Raw genomic sequence first — 12,583 nt, 5'->3', positions numbered from 1 at the left:
TATATCAATAGAAGGAGCTCTTGGAAGCTCCTTAGTAAGCTCTTGGAAGGCAGTAGAAACAGTTTTATTGGTTCTATATTCTCAAAGCTTACCACAATGCCTAACATTAAGTAAATAATCAATAGGTTGTTGGAAAAAGAAAGAAAAGAAAAAGAGGGGAAAGGGAAGAAAGCAAAGTAAGTAAGATCTGTTTAAGAAGAGACACTATATAGTAAGAAGGGGAGAAAAATAAATGAAGACAGTGTTAAAATTCCATATCTGGGAAAGCTCCAATACTTCTGAAAGTGAGCATCCTCATTATGGAAGGTATGAAATTATGAGAAATGAAACTATCCTAAATCAAAGATTTAAATGATTCCAATTTTAAGAAGGTGAAATAAATATCTCTTTCTTTATCCTTTTAAAAATTATCATAAAGCACAAAGGAGAAAAAGAAACTTTAATACAAACTATGTTTGTTTCCTGTGACTGTTTTAACAAGTTCCTAAAAACTTGGGGGCTTAAAACAACAGAAATTAAGTTACTTACAGTTTTGGAGGCCAGGATTTCAACATCAATTTCACTGGGATGAAATAAAGCTTTTGGGCAGGGCCATGTTTTCTCTGGAGGTTCTGCAAAAAGAATCTGTTCCTTGCTTCTTCTAGTTTCTGGTGGCTCCTGTATTTTCCAGCATTTTCTGGCTTGAAGCCACATCACTCTTATCTCAGCCTCCATCTTTGTATCGCCTTCTCCTCTATGTGTGTCAAATCTCCTTCCTTTACCTCTCTTACACTAATGCCTGTGGTGGCATTTAGGGCCTACTTTGAAAATCCAAGATAATCTCCTCCTCTCAGAATCCTTAATTATATCTGTAAAGACCATTTTTCCAAATCAGGTAATATTCAGAGGTTCTGGGAATGAGGACCTTGACATATTTTTGCGAACCATCATCAGCCTAACACACAAACTCAAATATTTTCTTAAAATAGAGACTACTATAACTCTAAACCATAATATATATAAAGACAAAAAGTGGAATAATGGCATTTAATTTAACAGAATAGAAGAACGACAAATTGTGTAAATAGGAGATAATCATTAAAAGTAGCAAGCATACCCACATAGCAATGTGCAAGGAGAGCTCTTTGGAATATCTGGGTATTGTCAAGGTGGGATTGAGGATAGGAGTTAAAAAGAGACTGAAGGATTTAAAGAGACATAGTTAGACACCTACCTATGATCACACATCTGCTATAAGGGGGTCAAGGGACTAACCCTTCTCACTCTTAAAGGAAAACAATGGTATATGGAGAAATTGAACTAGAATGACCCCCATCTATAACGGAAAAGGCAGCAAAAGGATGTGATACCAAAAACTGAAAGGTTACACGAAAGTCTATGTACATTGAGAACTGTGATGTTCTCAAAGTGTTTATATCCTCAAACAGAAGATTAAGACTTTTTCTCTTGAGTAAATAACTACTACAAAGGGGGGAAAAAAACTCAGATACAGATGTTAATGTGCCTGTCCACCAAAAAAGCCAACTGCTAACCCAGTAGATCACAGGTGAATCCAACCTGCTGACAAGTACCACCCCTTTGCACAAAATTCCAGATAAGATTTTAGTGCACTCCAATGTTTATAGCAGCACTTTCAACAATAGCCGAATTATGGAAAGAGCCTAAATGTCCATCAACTGAGGAACGGATAAAGAAATTGTGGTTTATATGCACAATGGAGTACTACGTGGCAATGAGAAAGAATGAAATATGGCCCTTTGTAGCAACATGGATGGAACTGGAGAGTGTGATGCTAAGTGAAATAAGTCATACAGAGAAAGACAGATACCATATGTTTTCACTCTTATGTGGATCCTGAGAAGCTTAACAGAAGACCATGGGGGAGGGGAAGGAAAAAAAAAAAAGAAGAGAGGGAGGGAGCCAAACCATAAGAGACTCTTAAAAACTGAGAATAAACTGAGGGTTGATGGGGGCTGGAAGGGAGGAGAAAGTGGGTGATGGGCATTGAGGAGGGCACCTGTTGGGATGAGCACTGGGTGTTGTATGGAAACCAAAATAAATTTCATAATAAAAAAAAGAATATGATTTAAAAGTCAAAGATCATCACTGAGAATCCATCAAGGAAAAACTAGGAAACAAAATTAAGTGAAAGAAAAGAAGGAACCCAGGGAAATAGAGAATATACAGTGAGAATTGTAAGGAAGTAGTAATAATGACCCCACATATCAGAAAAGGTGTTGCCTTGATGAAACAAGACAGGATGCAATAAAACATAAGAGAAACAGGCAGAGAATAAAAGGATAATATTAATTTAACATATGATCATCAAAAGTGAAATTTTAGTAGAAGTATTAGAAGATAATAAGGAATAAATTCAAAAAGACTAACAGAAGAGAGAAATGATTTTTCTAAAGTTAGATCATCAATAGAGGTCATTCAACACTCCACAACTGGCAATTCAGGAAATGGAGATTAGAGAAAATGCTAGTAAGTAAATTATTAAGGATATAATATAAGGAATTTCTTTTTTCTTATTTTTTATTTATTTTTGAGAGAAAGGAGAGAGAGAGAGAGAGAGAGAGAGAGAGAGAGAGAGAGAGAGAGAGAGAACGAGCATGAGCAAGGGAGAGGGGGAGAGAGAGAGGGAGACACAGATCTGAAGCAGGCTCCAGACTCTGAGCTGTCAGCACAGATCCCAACGAAAGGCTTGAACTCACGAATCTGAGTCATGACCTGAGCTGAAAGTTGGATGCTTAACTGACTGAGCCACCCAGGCGCCCCAAGGAAGTTTCTTATAATTGACAGCATGATTCTCCAGATTGAAAGGATCTATCAAGTGTCTCAAGACAAGGGATGAGGAAAAACCCACTCAGACATATTCTGATAAAATTATAACACCAGAAATATAGAGAAGATTTCAAAGTTTGTTAGTGATGAAAGTAAATACTAATCAAAATATCAGGATCAGAATGACATTGGTCTTCTCAGCAACAGCATTGGAAGTTGGAAGGTAATGGGAAAATGCTTTTATTTCTGAGTGAAAAATGTTTTAAATCTATAATTCTATTTCCAGCCAAAGATTCAATCAAGAATCAGGTAGAATAAAAACATTTCTCAACATGCAAGTTCATAAAATGTTTATCAACTGTAGAACCCTTCTCAAAACATTACTAGAACATGAGTTCCAGCCAAAAGAGAGAGAGAGGGAGAGAGAGAGAGATAACTAAATAAAACGAGGACATACTTTCTAGAAGAGGCTACAACATCATAAAATGGAAATATAAATTTTTAGGATGATATCCAAAAAAAACTCTGGATAACATCTTCTTATAGGGTACTTTACAGAGCAACCTGAGAAGATAAAAGTTGGAGAAAAGTGGCTCCCAGGAGGGTGTTCTTCAAGATAAAAGAAAAAAAGGAAAAAAAAAGAAAAAGAAAAAAACTAGATTATGTAACCAACTTACCTGTGTAAAAAATTGAATAGAGAAGCATCTTATAAAAATTTTGGAGCCTTGGGGAAGACTTAGAAAAGACAAGAAAGTAAGAAAGAAAAGGAGAAAGAGAGGGAGGGAATAAGAAAGGAAGACAAGGAAACTGGGCAAAAAAGAAAAATAAATGAAACACTTGTTATTAAAGAAAAAAATGTCTGGGGTGCCTGGCTGTTTCAGTCAGTTAAGTGTCTGACTCTTGATTTCGGCTCAGGTCATGACATGATGTCACTGTTTCATGAGTTTGAGCCCTGCATAGAGCTCTGCATGCTGGCCCTGCGAAGCCTGCTTGGGATTCTCTGTCTCCTTCTCTGTCTCCCTCTCCCTCTGCCCTTCCCCTGGTCATTCTCTCTCTGTTTCTCTCAAAAAGAAAAAAGAAAGACAGAAAAAGAAAAAAGTTCTACAATAATTTTTTGTCATATCCCGTCACCAGGTTCTGCAGCAAATGCTATTTGTGTAGTCCTAATAATTAAAAACCCAGATATGGATTCAAACTAAAATGTGACATAGCTATAATGGAAGAATAAAGTATGGACATAGCTATAATGGAAGAATAAAGAATAAAGTAAAGAATGTGGGGATTTTAAGAAAGCTTAAACTTTCATCTGTACCAGCAAGAGTCAATCAATGAGATCTAAGTTGAGGAGTCATGACCCAGATGGATGCACAATATGTAGAAACACAGAAGAAAAATAAAAATTGAAATTGAAAGTGGTTGACCCCCTGCACTAGTGCCAAAGGGTTTATTTCCTTTGGTATTTAACCTCTAAACTTATTTGCATTCTAAGTAGGTGTGTATATAGTTATGCGGTGGAAATAAAAGATATTTTTTAAAGAAACTTTAAATGTACCTAACCCCATCCTCTTTTCTTTGTTTAGGATTATCCAAGTTAAATCAAATAGGCATATGTCCTCTTTTTCTTCAAAATATTTCCACATACATAGATAGTAGTACTAATATGACTTTACTAAGTTAATGAATGAATGAATGCTTTAGAAAACACAATGCTCTCACAAAACAAATGTTAGATGCAGAGTTTGTACACGAGCGATATATAAATTTGATAGTAGATATCTTCTTGAGCAAACTTTCTTTTACAAAGAGAATGTGCATTCCTAATGGTATCTGTATTTTATCTTTACCTGATTTCCAGAATATTGGAATTTCTTCAAGGGAAGCACTGGGTGGGTATTGTTCTTTCCCATCTTTATATCACCAGGGGCATTCCAAATAAAACTGCTAGAGAGAAAAAATGTTGACCTGTAAATTCAAAATTAGCACTCATTCAAAAACTTCCTATAGGTATACTAAAGCCAAGTTTTACAAACTTGTTAATAATATCTTATTTTTCTTCCTTAACTCTAAACCAAATGTAATGCAACGTAATATCTTCCAAAGTACAATGGCCCTTTAAAAATAATATTCCCACAAAACTCACAGACAGCAAAGTACAAAGAGTTTACAAAACAGGATGAGATTCTCCATTATTATTTCTGGAGTGCCTCCTAGTCTGATATTTTTCCTTCTGCCATTCTTAAAGAAAGTACATTATCCATAAGTCAGTCCAAGTCCTACTTATTTCCTCAGGAATAAGGGTCAGGCAACATGCAGTATCCTTGGGAAAGTAGCCTAAAATTACCAAAGAGGCCATCTCAGTAAGACATCAGGAAGCACAACTGTTTCCATTGACACGAACATAATGAAAACAAAATGCTCTAGAACTATGTGCTCTGTGAACCATAGTTTATAAAAATATCACACATGCTGTGTTTTGACCACCCAAGAGGAATCAAAGTCACTGTATCACTCTGCAAGCATCTTGAGTCCTACTGATGTTTATGATTCTAAAATCAGGAGCATGTTCCTGGGATACAATTAGTCAGTATCTGCTAAGGCAATGTTAGAAAAATAGCTTTAAAATTCTCCCTTTGTTCCTGACCTGCTATGGGAATTCATGGTATGCAACATCAAAGCGAAAATTCAGGTCACCTCTGTTGGATGTAGCCATGGGGGTGTGTGAATTAAAAACATGCAACAGGGAACCTGACAGATTCCTGTTTCAATCTGGTCTCTTCTGCAACTCCTCTAAAGGTGATCCCTATTGATAATCAAAGGACAAGCCTTAGACTATTTTTAGGATGTGCTGGTTCTCAGAGAAGTGATTTAAAGTGGTCAAATACCCCAAACCCTTCAGGAAATGACCAATAAAAAGGCAGGCCAAAATCTTGGTAGCTCAAAGGAAACAAAGAATTTCTGAGACTATTTCTGTTCAACATGAAATGGATGAGAAATCAAGCTGTTCAGGCACAGCTGGACAAGGTGTGGAAGTGAACCGTAACACTCCTGGTTTAGCTTCTCAAGAAGCTAAAAATTTTGGTGCTCTTAGGACATAGCTTCATGGGATGATGTTTCATGGCGAGCAAAGTGATCAACCATCTAGCAGCTGAGATCAGTGGGTCTTGTCAAGTGGTTAGACCCTCAAAGAAATGGGTCACTTGTGTCCAAGAATTCAAAGCTTATGTCTTACACCTGATAAAAGTGCAGAGATATTAAAACATGTTAGTCTGTACTTGTCAAAAACAGTGGTCAACTGATAGATGTAAAGTAAGAAAAATATATATAGAAAGAAGACAAAATTTTGTTATTTGAACAAAGCTTCCATTTTAGGCAATCTGATGTCTCTTCCAAACATATCTTTAATAAGCCACTTCTGCAGATTGATGTACATTTTCCTTCCTGTCCAAAAGGTTGTATCACCTGCTTTCTACCTAACAAAACCCTGTTCCTCTTTGAAGCCTCCTCTCAAATTGCACGTCCATGGAAGTGTCTACTGAACTCGTCTGTGCCTCATTCTCGGCAGTTATGATATCTTGAGATGTGATGTATGTGTATATATCTCTGTTGAAGCCAATGCCTTGTGTTCTTCGTTACAGTGCAAATCCCATGAGGCTGAGAACAAAGCCTTCTATTTTCTGTTTTAATTTCCTTAGCTCTCACCTTAATCTTACACAATTAACATGCAGTAGTTGACAAAAGACTCCGCATAATTTTTTTTTCATTTAGCATAAGTAATATTAGACAGCTCCTGTTTGGCTTGTATTACATTTTAGAGGGAGATTTATGCTGACTTTATAGAGAAATATTATCCAATCATCTAAAGCTTTTTCTTGCAAGTTATTTAGGAGTTTGGCTTAGAGTAAAATGACAAACAATAGATGGACAATTCCAAGTTGTTTGTTAGGAATTCTACAAGTTCCTTCGATATTTATGGGCTTAGTAATGACTTCTTTTGTAATTTGCTCCATCTACATAGGAGTAGCATAGGTCTTAAAATTGTATTCAAACATGTTATTTCATTCAAAAAAAATTTTTTTAATTATATTGCTCTTTAAATGATATCAAATTAGGGGCGCCTGGGTGGCTCAGTCAGTTGAGCGTCTGACTTCAGCTCAGGTCATGATCTCACAGCTCATGGGTTCGAGCCCTGCTTCGGGCTCTGTGCTGACAGCTCGGAGCCTGGAGTCTGCTTTGGATTCTGTGTCTTCCTCTCTCTCTGCCCCTAAGCCACTCGCATTCTGTCTCTGTCTCTCTCAAAAATAAATAAACATTAAAAAATAAAAAAAATTAAAAAAATAAAAATAAATGATATCAAATTCAAGGTAAGGTATTAAAACTGACTTTCTTAAGCATGACTGAGTTTAGTTCAAAGTCCACGTATCTCTTTGAAGATTTTTTTTCCCCAGTGAAGATTCAGATGATGTGAGAAAAATGGGTCTTAGCCTACAGGAGAACACAAAGCTGTGTAACCTAAGAAATATTATCAACCATGCAAGAATACAATAACTACAAGTTAAACTTAGAAAACATAAGTAACTCCTTTATATTCCTGACCAACTTGAAAATATAGCAAGTTTTTCTGAAAGTTCCTTCATTATTCATATGTTTTCTTTTTTGCTTACAGGGGAAAACATAAGATTTCCAACTATGAATATATACCTTGTTTTAAGTGAGTTAAAATGGGAAAAGCATAAAGGGCAACATTGCCTGTGAGTTACTCAAGGACTACTAAATGCAGAATTGAGGCCCAATAGGAGGCCAACTATGTGAGAGCTATCTAAAAGGATAAAAATTCTCATGATAGAATTCTCGCCGTCAATGAGATGAAAAAATGAAATAGACCCCCCTAGAGGGAAAGACACCTGAGTACAAAAAACACAGGTTTGGGTGCAAAAGAGAGGAAGGTTTGAATCTATGCTCTGCTGCTTTCTTTTTTTTTTTTTTTTCTTTTAATTTTTTTTTAACGTTTATTTATTTTTGGGACAGAGAGAGACAGAGCATGAACGGGGGAGGGGCAGAGAGAGAGGGAGACACAGAATCGGAAACAGGCTCCAGGCTCTGAGCCATCAGCCCAGAGCCTGATGCGGGGCTCGAACTCATGGACCGCGAGATCGTGACCTGGCTGAAGTCGGACGCTTAACCGACTGCGCCACCCAGGCGCCCCTATGCTCTGCTGCTTTCTACCAGAAAGACTTTGTGAAAGTAACTGAAATTCACCAGACCCCAGGTTCTCCATCTGTATATCAAGCAAGATAGATCCATATTCCTTGGTTGCTATGTGAATTAAATGAGACATATAATGTAGAACACCTAGCAAAATCCACGGAAAATGAGGGTCATTCAATGGGTGTACACTCCCTTTCTGTCCTACTTACAGGTGTAATCAGTTCAAGATAGCAGATGCATAATCTTATTGGAAAGAAAAAGATTCCCACTCGCAGAAAAGGTTTATAGAAAAGGGAGGATTTTAATGGCTCTCTAGGACAGGAAAAAGATTGGAATACAGTAAAGGTGTTCAGAGAAAGTAAAAAATTGAAGCAGTTAGAAAAGGTGTTTGGAGAAGTAAAAGGTTTACATGAAAGTAAAGTATAAGTAAAAGTGAAAAAAAAAAGGTAGTGGAATCCACATAATTGGAAAGATGAGCCTGGGTGGAAAGAAGGTCTTATGTGAAAAAGTGATTATACATAAAAGTAGTAAAAATGTAAGTTGAGACCTGGACTGTGAATTCCAAGTGAGAGAGTGGAGACATCATGGAAAGTCAATGAAACATCAAGGAGAAACCATTTCTCTAGAGGTAAGTGGTGATACTCTTATGAAACTCAATTATTAATATTATAACTATAAAGCCCTTCCTATTGGAAATCTGTTTCTTTCAGTCATTACAAATAAAAACTTAACCTTCATTCAAGTTTAAACTGAACTTTTACCTTTTAAAGAGCATCACATTTACTCCAATTATTTTGCACCTTTAAGAAATAGCCAACAAGGCAACGAAAACCCTCTTAAACTATTGTATGCAGAATTGGACCAGGCCTGATCTAGACATGCATGTATCAGTCTAATACTGCATAAAATGAGCACGGTTTGGGAAGCAGAGCAGATCACTAACTAAAAATACTATAATGGATTTGTAATGGCCCTCTGTGGAATTCTTCAGATACAATAAAAACTCTTTGTAATGACAATAAATTGCACATATTATACTTATTATTCAGTAAGAACATATTTTATTTACCTGCAACATTTTTGATGGAGAGTGATGCAGTCTGAAAAGGGCCTCCAGACATGCTAATTTACGTATTCTTTTTGCTTACAATTTCACCACATTTAAGGTGGTGAGACTCTTTCTGGTTTTGGTGTATGACAAATCTATTATCATCCCATAGCCTATATGTCAGTCTTGGAGATCTGTTTTAGAGATGACTTAACTAGTCTGAAAAGCAATTTGGGAGGGGGGAGGTGGTATTCAGAGCAACATAAGGCCAAAGAGCCGTGGGGTCTACCATAAGCCTGGAATGACATTCATTTTTGAATAGCTCAGATACACAAAATTTACTCTCACTGAATAAAATTAAAGCATATTGGAAGCCCAGTGACGATGAACAACTACAACATATAAATGATATATAACTAATAATATCAATCCAACTTTCTTGCATTAATGCAAGATCTCCTGGGCTGCTTAATTTTATTGAAGGAGGAAGACAAAAACCAAAACTACTTCTATTAAATGATGAAAACAAATAATGTAGTAAGATCTTAATATTTTATAGAATACTAATATTACTCATAACAGTTCAGTTCTAATTGACCTTGGCAATGCAATAAAATCAATAATAAATCCATCACAGATTTTGCTTTTCTCTTTGTCATTTTTTACTCTGATTTTAAAATCCCGGATCACTGTTAAATTTAGTTTAATAACAAGAATAGTTTGCATTTTACGGTGATTCCCATTCTAAATCATTATTTACATTTTTTAATGTTTATTTATTTAATTTGAGAGAGAGTGCACATGTGCATTTGCACGTGTGAGCAGGGGAGGGGCAGAAAGAGAGGGAGACATAGAATCCCAAGCAGGCTCCAGGTTCCTAGCTGTCAGCACAGAGCCCCTTGTGGGGCCTGATCTCACAAACCTTGAGATCATGACCTGAACCAAAATCAAGAGTCTGACGCTTAACCGACAGAGCCACTTGGGCGCCCCTAGATTTATTTAACACATAACCACACAGGTCTGAAAAGAAACAATCGTCAGAGTTGATGGTGGAGAGAACTATTGTAGTAGAAGAAGCAATGGCTTCCCAAACGGCTCTTTCTGGTAAGCAGAGTGTTGTTTCCAGAACACTCAGCCCAGTCTGGGACTTGATGCTCTAAACCATGCTCTAATTCCTCTAATTTAGCTGAGCCCCAATCTTGTCTTCACAAGTTAAAAAGGAAGTAAAAATCTTAATGAAATCTAGAAAAGACCCATAAAGATTAATAAAGTCGTCCAAAAATAAGATCTGTGAAGAAGCATTAATGAAAATGAGATTTTCTTTTCAAACTGGGGAGTGTGTTGAGATAAGGGAATGACTTGATAGTTCTTGAACTGCTAAACTAAACGAGGCATCTGGAAAAAAAAAAAAGCCCTTGAATAAATGCATGGGTAAGAAGCAGATTTGGAGGGGAATAGTTACCATTTTAAGGAAAAAATGAACAAGGTAACAGAACAAAAACATTGGTGTTTGGTTAGAACAAGAAGGTGTGATTTAACATGGAAAGATTTGAATGTCTATTTAGATTCAGATATGTAATCATAGTGAAATATAGATTTTGGCAAAGAGAAGAATGCATGCTCCTTGTAGAAGACGTTGAGAAGGACTAAGGTCATCCCAAAAAGAAGCAGCATCACTCACGGAGGCAGAAAGAAGACATCATAAAGGATGAACAGAGATTCTACAAACTTCCTCTATTATACAGTAACAGCAACATCTACAACGATTTATGGACTGCTTAATATAGGTCAAGCCATATTCTGTATTAACTTTTTTAATCCTCTAGACAACTCTGGAAGAGAAGGTAATGTTATCCCCAAAACCTAGCTGCAGAATTTAAATAACTTGGTCAAAGTCACTGTTAGTCAGTGGCAAAACCAAGACCTAAACCTCGGCTGTCAGGATCCAGAGCTCACACTATTAACATTTCCTGGCTTTCAATGTTATTATTATTTTTATTTTGGCTTATATAATTTGTCATAATTCTGTGTCCTTAGAGTTTATGTTAGGATATGAATGGCATCTGGAATCCACATGGTATATTTGTAAATCTAAAAAAAATGGGGGGGGGAAAAGAGCTAGGAAGACAGAAGACATGTCAGAATCTCCAGAAAGCTGAAGAGGGATGTGTCATTTGAAAAGGTCTGCTTGGTGTATTCAATGCTATAGTGTAAACATCATACATTACTTACTTTAGAAGGTAGAGACTGACTTCATTTGGTTGCTGGAACATGGGTGGAAACGTTGGAGAAGCTCTTAAAATGTCTAATTCAGACTTTGGGCACACAGAAAGGATCAGAAGTCACAAAAACAAACCTGGCCATCTCCCTTTTTCCCTTACTAAAAAACCCCTACTTCCTTTTATTTATAGTATGAAGTTTTAACTACTCGTAATATGAAGTTTAAATTACTTAGCCTGGTATTTAAAAACTCTTGGTAATTTTGTTCCAACCACCTTTCTGTCCGCACCTCCTATAACCTATGACCACTCTCCACAAAACATGGATTCATCAATCACAAACATTCCATAAACTGGTATGTTACCTTTGTTAAAAATGTGCTTTTGAAATCTTATTTGTTGTTGAGCCTGCTCAGCTGAAATGTCAACCACTCTCTAAATATTTCCATGACTCCTCTAAGCAAAGATTTTCCTACTCCGTTGAATAGCGATACATGTATCATATTTAAATATATATATATATATTTAAATATACAGATTTGTAATACTGTACTCTAATTACTTCCTTCAGTATATCAACACAATCATTGAATAAATATTTCTGAATAACTATTCAGAATGACTATTCTGGTACCAGGCACACTCTAAGTTCCCTAAACCAAGGACTATTTGTCATTTTGTTATGTTTTTAAGAGAGGGTTGGTGGGAGTGGTAGGTATTTTCTATTGCTTTCTCACCGCCCAATGCATAGTAGCCATTAATTAAATATTTGTTGAACTGCACTACCCACAAGAAGCTCAATGAGCATCATAGTCAACAAATAATCATTAAGAAATAACTGATCTTATATTTTCTTAGGGAGAAATAATTGGATGTAGAAGAGTATAGATGTAAAACAGCAGACCTTTAAATTTGGCAGGATCTCAGATCTGAAACTTTTATAATGTTAATTAGAAAGGGAGTAATGAGGAAAGGCACCATTTTGCTGCTTTTAATTCCTTCCTTCAAGTTTTAAGTGGATTTTAATCTCCTCCAGACCACCAAGGTAGACTCAGAACTTTAAGGTTCTTAAAACTTCGAGGGCAATTTGAAGCCATCCAGTCCAAGTCTTACATGTTACTGATGAGGAAACTGCCAAAGATTAGCAAAGCTGGGTTAAGAATCCAGGCCTCTTTTCCCCGTATCTCCCCCTCAGCATCTTGTCACCATATATTTTCATCTCTTTCAACTTTTATTCTCTGGATGTTCAACAGAACACTGGTAACAGGCTGTTGGCCATTTGGGAGAATTGAAAGATTTGATGGTGGAGAAAATATTCCCTTCT

The 12,583-nt window shown here is 36.4% G+C and overlaps 1 long non-coding RNA gene across 2 annotated transcripts in view; it reads right to left on the bottom strand.

The window, feature by feature from the left end:
* The window catches only part of LOC147577543 (uncharacterized), a 544,234-nt gene that overhangs the window by 422,826 nt on the left and 108,825 nt on the right, over positions 1–12,583 (bottom strand). For both annotated transcript variants that reach the window (XR_015240381.1, XR_015240382.1), the window contains exon 3: positions 4,632–4,728. This is a non-coding gene — a long non-coding RNA (uncharacterized LOC147577543). The remainder of the gene's footprint in view (positions 1–4,631; positions 4,729–12,583) is intronic.

This window comes from Puma concolor, chromosome C2 (genome assembly GCF_028749965.1).
Source record: "Puma concolor isolate L17-30 chromosome C2, mPumCon1.1.hap2, whole genome shotgun sequence".
Taxonomy (NCBI): domain Eukaryota; kingdom Metazoa; phylum Chordata; class Mammalia; order Carnivora; family Felidae; genus Puma; species Puma concolor.
The sequence above is the reverse complement of the archived record's forward strand: the minus strand, read 5'-3'. Positions and strand labels throughout refer to the sequence as shown.